At 39.4% G+C, this 17,036-nt stretch overlaps 1 protein-coding gene and 1 long non-coding RNA gene across 5 annotated transcripts in view; both read left to right on the top strand.

The window, feature by feature from the left end:
• The window catches only part of GABRB2 (gamma-aminobutyric acid type A receptor subunit beta2), a 286,336-nt gene that overhangs the window by 177,738 nt on the left and 91,562 nt on the right, over nucleotides 1-17,036 (top strand). The window lies entirely within an intron of this gene.
• LOC149856345 (uncharacterized) lies at nucleotides 14,606-15,800 on the top strand. The gene is made up of 3 exons (XR_016444448.1): nucleotides 14,606-14,736; nucleotides 14,927-15,117; nucleotides 15,212-15,800. It is a non-coding gene; the product is annotated as an uncharacterized LOC149856345 (long non-coding RNA).

Here is a 17,036-nt window from a genome sequence, read left to right as displayed (position 1 = left end):
GCACCATGTATTTAGCCTGAGGAAAGATTGCTCTGGTTAAGACTTTTTTGTACATCCACTCCTCTGATGATTAGAAGTCTATTGACTTTCAGGTTAAAGCAGTGGTTTTCAACCTTTTTTCATTTGTGGACTTCTAAAAAAAAAAAAAAAAAATCAAGTGGAGGTGCAGACCTTTTTGGAAATTTTGAATGGAGGTGTGGACCCCCTTGAATTGTAAGTGTGGGTATTCACATACTTTTGATTGATCTTGGTCATCTTTCGCAGACCCCTTAGATATAGTCTGTGGACCCTCAGGGGTCTGTAGACTACAGGTTGAGAACCACTGGTTTAAAATTATGTAGGGTCACCTTATGCTCATTTGATCTTATACAGTCATTATCCTTCAAGGATGTCTATACCACTTCTATGGTGCTCTTAAGAGTGCCACCAAGAACTACCCCTTTACCCATCTGATCCATACATTTAATACCCATACTGAGACTACCAAACTGAATATAAGGCAGTGAAACTACCCTAAGTACCCACCCCCCTCCCTCTCCTCTCCCCCCAGGGCTGGCTAATATGTGGCATGACTGCCACAAGTAGCATGGGCAGCCTCCATATGTGGCACATGAAGGAGGAAGCAGGGAGCATAATGACCAATAGCAGAAAGCAAAGTAGCAGATTGGCAGGGAGCACCAGGAAGAAAGCAGGAAACAGAGCAGCAGATCAGGGAAGGGAGGTGGTTCAGAATGGCTGGAGAGGGAAGTGGTTCAGAGAGAGTGTGGGGCTACTTTGTGGCATACCTACCAAAAAGGTTGTTCCTACTGCTTTAGAGCAGAGCAGTGGAAGGTGGCACCCTCTGAATAGCTTTGCTGCCACGTTTTGGGGTTTGGGGAACACAGAGTGGATGGACAAGGCACCTTCCTCAGCTGCACTTTTGACAGCACTGCAGATGCAATATAGGGAAGTCTTTATTGTAAACAGCAATTCTCCCTCCCTGATTACTCTTCCAATGTATTTAGAGCAGTGGTTCTCAAGTTTTTCAGTCATGGCAACCTGCCACCACATGTTTTTGACTGCTGATTGAGAACCATTGTTAGCGCTGCCTCAGTACACCTCAGTACTTCTCAACTGGGTACTTATGCCTTCAGGTAAAACTGCCTGGGAAAAGCTGTTTTATGTGTGCATGCTCCTCCTGCATTAGAGCTCTCATAACTCTACAACAGACAAAGTTATCTCTGGCTGTAGTCCTTCCCAGTCCACCCTCATGCTCCATCTGGAAACAAGGGCTCATGGATGGAACTGTATGGCAGGGGCTAGACTGGAAAGGACAATAGCTTCAGCCAGCTCTGTGTGTTTTGGCATTATCAGAGAGCCCTACGGCAGCAGGAGTGCATGCATGCTGCAACCAGGAGTGTGGGGGCTGTTTTACCTGGCTGCCACTGCCACAGCAGTATCTGTCACAGCACCCATGAGATGGCTACATAGCACCCTGTGGTGCCATGTCACCCTAGTTGCCAACCTTTCTCAGCCTTCAGTCTGCTATACTAAACAAGCCAAGGTGTTTTAGTCCTCTCTCATAAGACAAACTGCTCATTTCTCCTTTCATTCTAATAGTAATTCTCTGCATCCTTCAGTTACAATTCATCTTTCTTGACAATGACAGGTATTGTGCACAGTGTTCCAGGTGATGCTTCTAGAATGACGTGTACACTGACATTTATAGTTTCCTGGAAATAATATATGTGATACGTTGTAGGACCACATTTGCCTTCTAATGGTGGCATCATCTTAGTTGCTCATGGTCATCTTATAATCAGCTAGTACACAATGGTAATTTTTCTCCCTGTCGTGCCCATCTTATACCAGAAGTTCTTTTTATGAGACCTCAAATGTGTGATTTATTCATTTTGTACTATTGAAAGTCATCCTTTTCCTATTACTTCAGTCTTCAAGATCATTCTCTTGTCTGCATGATAGTTCAGTTTTCCTTCATATTCAGAGCACCTCCCAGATTTGTCTCTTCAGTAAATTTAACCAGTATGCTCACTTCCCCCTCTCCCATCTTTAATAAAAACATTAAGCAAGTTTTGGTCCCAAGAAAGGTCCTTAATAAGTTCTCTAACCACTTTACAGGTCCTCTGTAGCCAACAGTTTTCCTAGCTTCATTCATAATTGTTTATGTAGCATCATATTAAATGCTGAGGACCAGATTAGCTCTACCATGTTTCCTTTGTTTAAAAAACAAGTTAGTTTAAATGGGTTATGCTGGCAAGATGTAGCTTTAGCAAACCCATGTTGCATTTTACCTTGTTTGATCATATCTTTAATTATTCATTTTTTTTCAATTTTCTCTCTAAAATCATATTGACTTGATTTCATTAAATATATAGTTACTTATCTCACTTTTCCCCCTCACATTAAGTTCTCCTTGTAGAAAGTTGTGACAAATCTCCCCTGTTCCCCCACAAAAAAGTCCCGTTATATTTATTTTGTGCAAGTAAGGATTCAGAAGTTGTGGCAACAGTGTTTCACTGTTAGAAAAAAATACAATCCCAGCCACATGGAATCATCAATCAAGAGAAGCAGAGAATGGCATTTTGACAGCATCAGTTTAAAGGTAGGCCTAATGCACTGTGATCTTGGTACACTGTAAATAGAAAAAGCAGTTCATTCAGAGAGTTCCATAATATTGATCTGGAAGATGAGTCATACTACTTTTTTATAGTATGGGGATGGAGCTATGTTTTCCTGTGATCATAACTTGTTCAGCTCATCTATGAAGTGTGTATTGAATATCTGTTTGCTTTTTTATGATGGTCTCATATCAACAGCAGGTCACACTTTTACTGCCCCCCCTCCCCCTCATAGTGGCCAATCAACAAGCCATCCGTTGGGAAAGGAACTGTAACATTAGAGAGAAGTCAGCTTTCCTGGCTTTATCCTTTTCTTTAGCTTTCTCAGTGGGATAATGACAATAGAGATTAAGTTTTGACATTACTTCTGTTTTTTGCACTCTCTCTCTCTCTCTGTCACTGTTGTATAATTAGCTCAGCTCCTACAGCTCCATCCTAAGTTAATCATTCTTTCTTTCTTCCCTCCATTCATGTGGATATTCAGATCTAGTGGTTGAAAGAAGTATGTTAGTCACCAGACTAGATGGAGCTCAGAGGCAAACAGATGTTTTGGGGAGCTCACAGAGCACTGTCTCCCATCACTAAACTAAATAAATAAGCAAGGTATCTTACTGCACATCTGCTGGACTCTGGTTTTCGAATGACACTATCCACATGTGCCAGTGTATGGCAAAAAAACTGAGCCTTTCACTTAAAAATCATTCAGACTGTGCTAGAAATGTGATTATGGGTTCTTCTGAGTATATTCAAATGCACTGTATGAAGTTATTCAAGTCTCATCTGGTGCCTTTGGACCTTTATCCATTTCAATTACACAATGACACCTACAGGCTTTGAAGTTCATTTCAATTCTTTTTCATTTCATTGCATACTAATGTGTTCAGTACACTGGTATCAAGTCTCTAGCCATTGTATCTTGCAGACACACGTCATCTATACAGAGATATCATTCTGAATCTGCCAGTGTCATATGGCTTCTGTTTCTGTGTTGCTATTCAAAAAGAAAAAAATATACCCCATGGGTGCTGCTTTATAAGCATGCTTTCAAAAACTATCTTTAAAAAAATTGGTCTACAAACTTTTAAAGAAGTAGGATCTGTGGCCTGAAGCAATAGTTTCAAATGTGTGACTTGTGGACAATATGTTTCCCATGAGACCCTCTAGCATTTTTTATGGGTACAGAAAATTAAATTACAATGAGGTTGACAATTAAGAACAAAATATGATCTGGCCTTCAGTGACTTGCTTGTTCAGCTGTTGTCCACAGGCCAGTGAAGTTTGGGAAGCATTTCCTTAAACAGCAGAGAACTTGTTATTAACACCCTGCTGACCAGAAAAAAGAGAAGCTCACAGCTCCAGAGAGACAGAAGATGTGTATTTGCTACATTTCCATTATGTGACGGTTTTAGATGCCTTTGGTTAAAACATAATGAAGTTTGAAGTGCTGGGATATATAAAGTACAATCATTGTTGGGTAACTAAAAAGCAAGAAAACCACACCAAGTGTGGTCTACCCAAAACTACAGGCTGAAACAGCTGGGTAGCAAAACCTGACAAAAGACAGGACACAGTGGTGTCAGGGAGTGTATTCAGGAGCCTCAGTGCTACTCATCCCTCTGAAGAACAAACTAACAGATGGTACTTAATAGGAGCAGATCCATAATTTCCCAAAATGGGGCACTGAAGTAGGAATCCATGCCACAGGGGTAGCTGCACACCCTGGTCCCAGCCTCCTCTGCCCATACCAATGCCAGCAGCAATGTGAGTGGTAGGTTCCCTAGACAGTAGTATCTGAACGCTGGACTCCACTGCACCAAACAACACGCACACAGTACGGAATTAATGGAGGAAGAAAACAAGAAAAATGGATATTAAAGGTACTGTTCACCTTGGTACTCAGCTTGTGAATGGAAGTGTGTCAGTCCTGAGTCCCTGGTGGTTGGTATCTTAAAACAGAGCATTGGTTTTCAGATCATTACGGAATCTTCCAAGTTTATTCTGTGCCATCCTTATTTATAGAGCAGAAGTATTGCTTTGCCAAGGGAGCCTAAAGAATTGTTCTGTTTTTCTAGACTTTTTGGTGTGGCTTGAGGGAAGAAAGGAAAGAACCCCTAGATAATTGAAGTAGGTAATTTTTGCTTTTGACAAAGCCAGGCAGAAATATTACAAACACTTCTACAAAATATAGAGCCCATTTGGCTTCCTTTTACTTAGGAAGTTTAAAACAAATAGAAAGAAGAAGTTATTTACAATCCTTTGTAAGCTTTCTGTGATGAAGTTACCACAAATATTACAGTGTTTTGAGCAACATGGCAGGCATTTAGAGTGTAGCCTGGCACTAAGATCTTCCTGCTCCTTTAAGGCTGAAGCAGCCTGACCCAGGAGCTATATGAGCTAAGCAGAGCTTCCCCAGGTGTGGGTTACAGGGGGAACAGCCTAATGGAAGATTGGGTCATACCTGCAGGCAGTTAGGTACCAGGAAAGCAGCAGGACCCTGTGGATACATAAATCTCAGGCTGGAGGTAGCTAGGAGGCTCTCTCTGCCAACCGCCAGAGGAAGAAACTACTGCATGGGGAGTTACCTGAGACCTGGTGCTGCCTGTTTGACTAGCTAAGTACAGTACAACCCCAGGAGCTTCTCAGGTACTCCAGGACAGAAGGCTGGAAGTTTGTCCTTTTAAAGAGACAGAGTGTTATATTTATTGTTAGTGTTTATGTTACAGCCTAAGGGCTAATGCTTGTGTTTGTTTGTATCAGAGGACCGGGATGAGGCTAAAAGGGGAGGTTTGGAGGCCTCATTAGTGCTCAGAGAAAGGGGCACATGATCTGGGCAGAACCCAGTGACGGTGCCAGAGAGGGGGAGGCACAGAGTGCCGGGAGCCAAAGAGAGAAAGGTGCAGATAGCTAGGCATCAGAGGGAGAGGCACAGAGAGCCAGGCAAGGACCAGGTGCCACAGAAAGAGAGACACTGAAAGCCGGGCATCAGATGCAGAGAACCGGGGTCAGAGAGAAAGTTGCCAGACAGGCACAAAGATGCAGAGATGCTGGAGTCTGGTACCAGGGGAGGAACCCTGAGTTGAAAGCAGCAAAGTAACACCTGTAAGGCTTGGGGCACGATAAGGGGAGGTTGGAGGTTTATAGTATGCCCTGCGTATTAGAGCATCAAGAGGGCAGCCTCTCACCTAGAACCATCTAATTATTTTCATTTCAACAAGGCGTGCAGGAGAGGTAGGTGGATGGACTGCCCAGGACAGACTGGTGGGCTGACATAGAGATATGCTGCGGTATGTCCTCCTGTCACAACGAATAAGCTGAGAAACAAAAAATCTGCAGAATACAGGTATTTTTTTCCATACTTAATGTGAAGTCAGCTTAGGTTTCTCATTATGTTTAGATTGCTTAGAGCACACTGGTTTAAAAAATTCAAATGTTTTCAGGGTTTTTTTCTTTACCTCTTCAGTTTCTCTGCTCTAAGGACATTCTCTACATGCAGCAGGGTAATTCCCATTGGCAGAAAACAGCATCAAGTGCTGAACATTAAAGACAGGAATTTAGAAATGTGGCTACCCTTCCAAGCTCTAGCATTAATATACTACTTTATGTTCTGGTAATTCTCATAACCATTTTGTGCCGGGGATGGGTTTTTTTGGTTTTTTTGGGTTTTTTGCTTTTTTTTTTTTTGGGGGGGGGGGGGAGGCTGTTGCCTCTTGTAGATTTTCCTATCTAAAGATGCTATTTTTTTATTATTTCAAAATTCTGGTCTCTTTTGCAGGGCATTAGGAAATAGCAGAAAACAAATTTGCTCTTAAGTTATCTTATCCTTTGATTGAGATGCTTAGTGCTTACTGCTCTGTTGAATGCTGGAATGAATGACTGTTTAAAATCTCCAGCAGTGTTCTGCACTCTTAAGAGTGCTTGGCCATCTAGCCAGACCTTCATAAACACCTGGGTCACTTGCACACATGCTTGAATTGGCAGCATGTACTGCTGCATAGCTCTCATTAATCCTCTTTGGAGCAGGCATAACAGCATTTCAGAATACTTTCCTCCTGGTTTCACTGAATCATCCAGTCTACATAGCAAGAGGCCCCAGAACTGCCTACTCACTGACCTCTTCTTCCCTCTCCTTCCCAGCATGCATTAGTACCAAAGTGGGAGTTTTGTTTTTAATGTTTAAAGGCAGGTTTGAGATCTTATAATGAAACTTCCAAAAGTGAAAAGAGACTCTTGGAATATAAGTACATGACGGAGGGATAATTCTGATCGTGAAGAAGAGAGTTAATGCACAGAAGAAAAAACTATGTTGGTGATAATAATGTACACCCCTGTTCTTCAAAGGTTATGCTAAGCATGTAGGAACTTCACACAAAAGATTTCCACCAGTGTATGTATGTGGTAAACCACATGGTTTACCTCTTACCATCACTGTAAGGATGAAAAGTCATATTCATTCCCCCAATTTGAAACTATAAGAGGACTGAGTCTTTCAAACCTAAACAACATATTGGAATGTGCACTAACTTGCTAGGTTATACATCAAGTTGAAAAATTGCAACAAGTTAAGTAAAATTATTTGTATAAATTGAATAGTTACTAAGTAAAATGAGCTCTGTTAAAAATAACATCTAACAGTTACAGGGATTTTTGTCTTACAAAAAGTCTGATCTTAAACATCTTGAACTGGTCATCTCTGACCTGTGTAGGTGAGTAATCAGACTTCACGAAGAAACCTAGGATACTGATATACTGGCAAATGTCTAAGTTCTTGATCATATTCAATATAAAACTGTTACTTTCTAATATTCCCTATGGAATGCAAATACTATAGAGTAAAAAAAAAGTAGAGAACATTTGTATTGAAAAGATAACTGTTTAAAGTCCATGTTTCAGTCAGTGTGCAACATATAAGCACCATTTTTGGAATAAGCTAAATTTATCTCTAGTGGACACTGCTCCTCCAAGGTCTTCTATTTCAGTTTGGAGAGAAAAGCAATTGCTGAGTCAAACAGAAGTCTGCTTACCTTCTATTTTCACTTGGTGCCTGGCGCCTCTGAGAATGCCAGAGCTGGTCATTAGTAACTTTAAAATTGCAATGGAGTCCACACAAATCTCCCCAAGGGGCAGAAAAAATATGCCTAGTGCTGACACGCATCATCTTCCCTTCTGGGAGAAGGACATATTAGATAATACAGTGTGGGCCCTGGCAAATGTAAGCCATTGTTTTCAACAAAGCAATAACAGCAGATAGGGAAGCAGTTTTCCAATCACTGAATTAACGAGCTAGCATTACCTAGGTTTGCCTTACTTAGGTAGCTGCATGTCACTATCTGTCTGTATAATAGTGTGTATATATGCTAATACATGCAAGAAAGTAATAATACATTCATTGTATGCATTTCTAATGTGCACAAAAACTTAAGGAGGTCATATTTATGTGCTAAATTACAAATCCACATGTTAAATTAATTTATCTAATTCATATTTTTCAGCCAGTATCACACAGCCCTATCTGTGCTCTACCCAGAAACATAGCTTCTCAAACTTCAGAGCAGTTTTAGCCACTGACCACTTTTTATGTCTCAGAAGTGTTCCTTCCCTCTCTCCTAAAATACAGCTTTCTCCTAAAATGTGCAGCAGAAAAAGTCTTAAAGTATTGAGCATATTTCAGTCCAATGACAGCTTTTCTAAACATTTCAAACCTTGTAGCTGACTCTTTTGTTCTACAGGCCTATAAACAGGGAGCATCTTAACTTTCTGAAGAAAAGGCTTTTTTTCTGGAATGTAAAAACACTTGCTTCTAATCTTGGAAAACCAAATGATACTGTACATTAAATCCATGGTATTTGTAGGTAATTTTAGAGACTTTTTTCTGTGGTTAACAATGAATCTGTTATAGTTGAGTTCATAACTAAGACATCTATCTTACCATCCAATTAAAAAGTAGGTTTCTTGTCATATGTGGCATATACAGAATGCAGGAAAAGGTGGTGTAGCACATGGGCTTAATCAGCACTTGTTTGGATGACCTGAATAATTCACTTGTGCTTTTTGAATTATGTACTTATCCTAAATTTAGTTCAAAATGTGTTAATGCTATTCTGGCTTATGGTGTAACACCTGTTTTTCACTCACACTTGTACTCAATATGCATGCACACATAATTAATATAACACTTTTTTCTGATGGTAGAATTAAGTATTTTCTCAACTCGAGTTTACTTGCACAGTTCACTCAAAGCTTTATAGCTTTCTCTCTCCAGGCTAACAGGCCTGTTCTTTTCATGCTGGGCTGAGTTACATCCATTAGGCTCTCCGTGAGGAGCAGACCTGGATGATGCATTAAATCTGTGGAGACAAGGGAGAAATATAAATGTTTGAAGTAGCATGATTTGACTGAAACAAAGCTTATTCAGAGCTAGGGCATCATGTAGTAACCTCAGTTTGGTCATCATTTATTTATATGCATTGGGGGTGGGAAGAAAGAGAACAGGAGGGAGAATTATATGGCTTGAATTAAACCTAAAACTGTAATGCTAGTTGTTTACAGAAAAAAAGAAGAGGAATAAAAGAAGGAAAAATTACTGTTTCATACCAAGTGCAAAAGGAAACAGTTGTCTTGATCAGCCAATATATCTGTGATTATGATCAGCTCAGATTTCTCTCTTTCATTACAGCTGCAAATTTTCTTTAATCGTTGTTATGGTAAATTAAGGGCCAGGCCATAATGGGAACACACATGTAATTTGTCCATGAAGATTTGTACATTGTAAATTAGTTTATTGTAGGATATTTTTATTTAGAGATTTATTCTTTTAAAACTATCTGGCTGTAGGCACAGCAGGAAGGAGAACCCAGTCAAGTCAGCCCTGAGGCCGCTCCAACCATTTGGGCTCCTTTGATATAGTAATACATTTTCTCTATTCTTCCCAGTCTTTTGCAATCCTTGTACAACCAGTCAGTTTTAATCCCATCCAGTTTTTGATGTTGGTGGTCCAGTTTGTCTTGGGTCTTCCTCCTTTTCTTCATCCATCTACAGGGAGGAGAATAATTAGGAAAAATAAGAACCACAGATGATTTCCAAATCGACGTTTTCCAATGAGTGTTCTCCAGGACTTTCACTTGTCTGTCTGTTTGTCTCTAGTGGAAGAAGAGCTGTTGTATGAAAAACAGTTTTGTTTCTTAAGGAGATTTTTGTGTGTTTGTTTGTCTTTCTGTATCAGGGGTGAGCAAAATATAGCCTGCAGGCCAGATCCAGCCCACCAGGCCATTCTATCCAGCCCGCGGGACCCCTGCAAAATTTAGAAAATATTTATCTGCTCCTGGCTACCTGTCAAAGACAACAGGAGCTAGGGATAGTAGGACCACCCCACCAGGCTATTCTATCCAGCCCACAGGAACCCTAAAAAATTTAGAAAAAAATTTTAAAAGTGCAGGACTTTTTTTTTAAAGTGCCAAAAAGCTGGGGCCAGGCAGGGGATGGGGCAAAGCAGCCATAAGGGTTTTTCCCATGGCTCCCCCCACCCGGGTAGAGGTAAGCACAGCAGGGGAATAGTGAGAGAACCTGCAGCCGCCTGGCTGTGCCAGTTTCCCCAGCTGATCCGAATCTCTCCAAATCTCTCCCAGTCTTTTCCGAATTGATTTGGAGGCTTCGGATTCGATTTGGACCTTTTAATGGGTCTCCTGATTCAATTTGGATTCCAAGATTTGGCCACTGAATCAGGCCGAATCTCCTCCGAATTGAATTGTCAACCAAAGCTTCACACAGCCCTAACAGAAATATCTAGCCATACCTCCTCTAATCTCACTGTCATAAAAATCTGCTTTTGCAAAAATAAGCATACTTCTACAGCTTGGATGAAGTAAACACACTGGATTAATTTTCAGTTTTTGAAATTGAAACTTGTTGTTGGGTTTCATTTTCTAAACATGGATACCTCATAGGCAGTCACCTCTTGATGTTTTTAGCAAGAAAAATGTGGAGGAAAACTTGGAACCCATGCACTTTTTATCTCTGCTGATACCCTTAGACTCACAGATGCCTACTCTTCATTTATAAACGGTATTTTCAGAACAGCCCATATCATTAAGAAAATTAGGAAAGCATTTTTATAGTTGTGATTATTTAATCATAGGTTTTCTGAATAGTTTGTGTGGTATGTTTAGTATGAAATTACCAGGATGAAATCTGCAGGATAGGGAAATAGTTTTTAATATTAACATTTTCATGGAATTTCTATGACTCTGAAAGAAATAAGCTTTTTCAGTGACCTAACCCATGAATGGTTCACAAAGAGGAAGTTTTGATTTAGCTAGAAAGGAAAATGAACTTAGGACCTTGATTGAGTATATTTTGTAACATTTTGTCTACAATATAGATTTTACAGTTTTTAATTGTTAAGTGTTTAAAAGGTTGAAAACTGTTTTTGATTTAAGACAATCTACATCCTGAAAAAGTAGAAAGCTATGGAAATCAGAGTTTCATTTACCCCGCAGCAGTGGTCCAACAGTGTTGTTCATTTCAGATATGACCATAGGATGACTGTTTGCTTAATGTTTTATATACTGTTTCCTATTCTTAGAAGTGTTTTCCATCTAACCCAGACGGCTGCTTGAACATATCCATATTATAAACATGTTTTTTAAATCTTGCTGGGTATCAATATGTGTAAGAATTCACCCACTGGAAAAAGTAAAGTTATGTTTGCACTGCCAATTTTCCATAAGGGTTTAGTTAGGAAAAAATGTGGCATAATCCTTTAGCTTTATATTGTTCCTGCACATAGAGTGAACACTAAAAAGCCAACAGTAACTCATAACCACCAAAGGATACTTCAAACGGACTTTATTCACATTTTCTGTTAATTTGAGTAGAAAGTAGAACACAAATAACTTACCATGTTTCTTTGACAGAGCAAATAATTTATCTTTGTTTACGTTGAAACCTATGGGATATGAAGCAAGAAATGCTATAAAATGGTAAATTATAATAAAATGTTCAAATCTGCAGCTTTGTATAGTAGTTTTCTAGTTCAGTTAGGGAAGTACATTTTAGCTATAATTAATTAATGGTTATAATGCTTTGAGACATGTAAGACACATCTTGAAAATATACCCATTCCCTCAGAAACAAGTCAGTTGCTCCTTAGCTGCTATTATCTGACTGCACTGTATCTGCTACGGGCATGGAAAATAATTCATTTTTTTTAGTTAAGACTTTATGAATTTAAAGAAACACAGTCCTAGATTTAAACTGGTATACAGAGTATGGAACTGAAAATCAGGATTGTAAATGTTTGCATGCATTGTGGGCCTTGCCTGTGTTTTAATACAGCGGGTACTAGATTAGATCTAGAAACAATTCACCAAGCAGTGCAGGTTTATAATCATCAGAATAACTCAGGCTAAACCTGCCAATTTGGGGCTGGAAAAAAAGCTGTGATTGTGGCACTAGCTAATGAAGCATTCACTAGAAGAGTGTCCACCTCCCAGAAGAGTGTCCTGATCACCAGGCTACTTTAATTTTTTTCTCTCACTCAGTTTCAGTACACAATGAAGTATTGTATGGAAAGTGGAACTTCTCCAAGGGACAGGATTGAAGGGAAGCACCCCCTTAGAGTAGCCAATAGTATTGTGGGGTAGCCACTTTCTTAAAATGTAGGAAATGTAGATTCAGATCCCTTCATGAAAGAGAAGGGACTTGAACCTTTGCCGTTTTATTCATGTGTCCTAAACGGGACTTTTCTCAAAGAAGGGACACAATTCCTTTGTCGGTTGTGTGTACTGGCCTCTTGTTTTCCATTTGTTTTTTAAATCCCCGAGCCAAAATGTTTCATTTGTTGGTGGAACGGAATATTTGCTTGTCAGAAAATGTTTCAGATTTTTGTTTCAGGGAAAAGAAAAGAAAAGAAATGCAGTTTGTTCAAATATCTTTCTCTCCGACTTGTTTTGCTTTGGCTGCCAAATCGAAAAATGTATCATTTGCCCTGCCCTAGTGCTGACCTTTAAATGTATACAATGACAAGCCTGACAAACCTGAGTGAGCTCAGTCAGTTCAATCAGTCATAAGATTTTGAAAAGCAGAGGCAAAAATTAACCATAATGATTTATTTTACCATCCCTTTCAGATGAAATATTTAAATGGCATCTTTCTGATGATGGAGCATACTGTGAAGTGAAATTATTTTTGTTCGTTTTCATCATGTGTCTTTGTACTGGTAATTCAGCTTGCCCAAGGTCTGTTGTATTAGGAAAATGTAGGCTACTTTTTTGTTATTTGAAGATGTCCCATTTTCCTGTGCTTTAAGTCTATGTAATATAAAGTGTTCAGAGTTGGTACTGCCTTGTGATAGAAGTAGTTCATTTAAAGAGAATACCATAATGGCTTTCTCTAACTTTTACCAGTGCTAGGGGATGCATTTGTCATGTCCTATCAATCTGAAACTACTGTAATTGATGTGAGAAAATGCTATTGAACCTTTGCTAGAACATATTAGCATGCAAGCTGCAACAGGAATACTTTACTAAGAAATTCTTCCAGCTGGGGAAAATTAAAAATACACATGGTAAAATATCAATGTTATATAAACTTGACATGGGCAGACCATCTTAATTGTAATTCAGAAAGCTGATATTTCTTTATGAATTTTTGTTTTGCCCCATCAAAGCTTTGGATTGAAAAATGTAGATTGTCTCATATGATTTGTATTCATTTTGAATCATAACTGCATTAAACACAAAGATTGATTCAGTACTTCTATGACAACATATACCACAAGTAAAAACTATTGCATTGCAAAAGAACATTTTTAAAAGGAAGGATATCTAATCATCTAGGGATTTTTTTATGCAGATTTTATTTTTGACTAGGTTATTTTGTCTGTATAAATACCTTTATTTTACTGGTCATGAGTACAATCAGACTGTTAAGATTCTATTTACATGCCGTTCATTCTGTTGGTAATAAAACACAGAGATCATTATTGTTTTGGCTCCTCTACAGGTTTCAAGTAATGTACAGGGGGCCAAAAGGAGTGTAAATGTAATTTCCATCAGCTTTAAGGGCCCCTTTATCTTGCCAAAGTGTGCAGTAGTATAAGTGCAAATCAGGTAGTAAGAAAGCTTCTTACATTCACCATCTATGGCCAGCATACTTGATAAGGATCTGGAAAGACCTACGTTGAGGTTGCCATTTACAGTGATGGTTGGGATCCAATATACAAGTCACCTTTATTGTGCATAGAACATGAATATGGACAGATAGTTCTGTGAGAAAATACTGGAAATATCCTTCAATAAATTAATGGCTTAGAAATTTGCTGTGTAACATTGTTATTTATCATCAAGCAGCAGGGATAACACTCAATATCAAGTATTTTATTACCAAGTATTAGAGATATGCTTCCGGCATAGTTTATTAAACATTAGAAGAGTTATGACTGATTCACAATGCTGTTTACAATATTTGTGCTCACCAGATTCTGAGAGAGCATCTTACGTGAGTTCTTTTCAAAATGTGCAAGAAAAAGCCATAAACGAAAAGGAACATGGAAAAAAAAAATCACTATTCAGCCACATATATATCAAAGGACTCTCCTCTGATAAAGGGGTTTCCTTTGATGCAAATCCCTTGGGTATAGTATCCCTTCGGAAGAAGAAAGAGTGGCAACTGGAGTACCATAAGAGAAGAACTAAAAGATATCCCACTGCCTGTGACTGTACTAAGAGGTGATATTCCTCCAATCATTGTAATCCTTAACACATGTTTTTCAGGCTGTTCTTTATGTCTTAATGCAACTTTCCCCTTCTAAGATCAGTCTTATCTATAGTTTTGTATAGACAGAAGTATTAGGTAAATTCAGTATCAGAATCAGTCTATGTTCACAACTGACCCCTTAAGCAGTTTGGAGCAAGAAATGGTTTTCTTTAACCCCAGCAAGTGTTCCTGTCCAGCCCTGCAGGAGCACATCATTACAGTTTTGATGCTGTACAAGAGAACTGAAGTAAAACTCTTTCCCTCCACCTCAGCCTTGGATGGCAGCCACTCCTTAGCAGCTCACTGTGTGAAGCCTGGCATATGCCCAGATGTTTCCCAGATAACCAAAGCGATATAAAAACACCGGGTAAGTCACTTGCTTGTATATGTTGGTTTTGGATGTCCTTTTGTTCCTTTTCAATGACTGAGCTGTGGCAGGCTGTGCTCTAGTCAAAATCCCATAGTTTTTAATGGGTGATACTTTGGATATAGCTGCAGTTTGAGGACCCACTGTTTTTTTAACCTAACAACAGTCTCTTTCTCTCTTTTCCTTGCAGGATACAATTAATCATAGCAATAGTCATATAAACAGTAGTAAGGGATCCAATTCTGTCAGTAGCTTATTGTGGAGATGGGCTTCTAGCTAAGCAACCTCCATGCCTTCCACACACAGCTGCCACTGAACAAGTGATACCACAGACTGCTAAATATCAACGGAATAGCTGTTCTGAGAAAGTGAATCTACTGAGTGAGTTCCTTTACTTTACTTATGTGATGTTGGCATGAGTGCTTTTGAGAGTAGGCTTTTTAATATATTAACTACAAAATTCTTTTCATTTCAGATTTCAAGAGTAACAGGCCTTAACTTTGAGAAGGTCTGAGAGCAATGGTCGGTCAGCAAATGCATGGTACTCTTCACCTCACCATCCTCAATCTAGCCAGTGTGTCAGCATTATTGTAGCTGATGTGTCTGTGTGGTGTAGTACTTTTCCCTTTACTATATTATTGCAGGGACTGGACTCTATATATTTGGGGTGCAGTGATTGTGGGCAGGCTAGTTTAACGTAAATGGGTCTTTTCTGAAGACAAAACAGTCCATAGTTCACTCTGGGCTTGTCTGCACCATCACAGGTTCAGAGTATGAAATGCCACAGTGATGCTCAGCACATCTGCTCCACATGCACTATGGCCACCTCGGAAAACAAGTAGATACAAGCTAATGATCCCACTTTTTGAGTGTATATTTATGTGCTGCACTAAGGCTGCTGCATTACCTCTGTTTCAGGGAGCAGCATGTGGAGAGTGGACATACTATGCCTCATGCCACCATGCTTCAGTGCTATAGACATGCCCATAGTATCCAAGCTCTCTATTTTACCTTACTTAGAATATAATCTTTTATTTTTCCTTTTACCCTTTCTCTCCTTTGCTTCTGGGATTGCAGTATGTTTGTGTGGCTAATTTCATTATGATAGATACACAGCATTTACTAAATGTTTTACTTTGCTTTAAAAATAAAGCTTCATTTTTTTTATTGTTGTATTTGTGTGCTTAATTAAAATTAAATTCAGAAGCCCACATTTGCAGTCCACTGAATATGAAAAGCTTTCAAGCCTGCTAGAAGCAGAGAGATGAATAGGAGACCACAGATCTTTGGCAATTTGTTCTTTACCTATCGGGTTGGATTTGCATTAAGGACAAGAAGTGATCCAGTTTAGAAGCATGTGTGGAGTGCGTACCACTCTGTTATCTCTGTTTCTGGGTGAGGAATTTCAAATTCTTACTTACCTTCCTTCTATCAAGGCCCATGCTTCTCCAAGTGAGGAATATGGGCTCCTAATTGTATGTGTTGACATATATGCCTAATCTTATTTGGGCTTGGTGCACTCAGAGCTATATTATAGACCATTTCCACTAACTGGGTCCATCCATGGTTAGGCAGAGGTTGCCAGTGATTTTTTTCACTACATAAGACCCATATTTTGTTCTGGAGTTTTAGTACAAAAAAGTATTGGCTATTCCAAACTGTGATCCTCAAAAGAAATTCTCAGAATTTTCCCTATTCCTTATTCTCAAATGAGAGAGGAATGTAGTTTAGAAGATTATATTGTTTCAGCCCAATAAAGCCCAATTTTGACCTTTATTCAAATATGACACCGCACATGAGGCCAGTGTGAAGCAGAAGGTCAGGCTAAGCCCAAGGCTAGGGTCTGGTTTAAATTGCAGGCCCAGCTTGCACCACGGCAGCTCCTTTAATCTTGCAGTTCCCCATGCACATCCTCCCTTCCACACTTGCTCCTGATGGCCAGGAGGTGAAAACCACAATTTTAAATACCTGTGGTTTTTGCCTCCCATCTGGTCAGCAGCAAGCAGAATGAAGCAAAAACCATGGCATATTTAAAACCACAGTTTTTACCTCCCAGCTATCAAGAGCAAGCAGCAGGGCCGATGGATCCCTCTGCCAGTCTGTGGCACAGGGAGCACATTGGTGCGGGGGAAAGGACTCCAAGATTAAAGAAGCCGCTACACCATGAAACAGGCCCACAATTTAAACCAGGCCCTGCCATACTCAGAAAATGCCCCTTTTAGCAAGGACTATATCTATCAAAAGTTAGAGATTAGCCATTAACTTTGCTTTGTAAGAAAACTAAGAAGTAATTCAGACGT

Source organism: Crocodylus siamensis, chromosome 10 (assembly GCF_052110815.1).
Source record: "Crocodylus siamensis isolate JL-2025a chromosome 10, ASM5211081v1, whole genome shotgun sequence".
In the NCBI taxonomy this organism is placed as follows: domain Eukaryota; kingdom Metazoa; phylum Chordata; order Crocodylia; family Crocodylidae; genus Crocodylus; species Crocodylus siamensis.
This window is presented reverse-complemented; position numbering and strand designations above follow the sequence as displayed.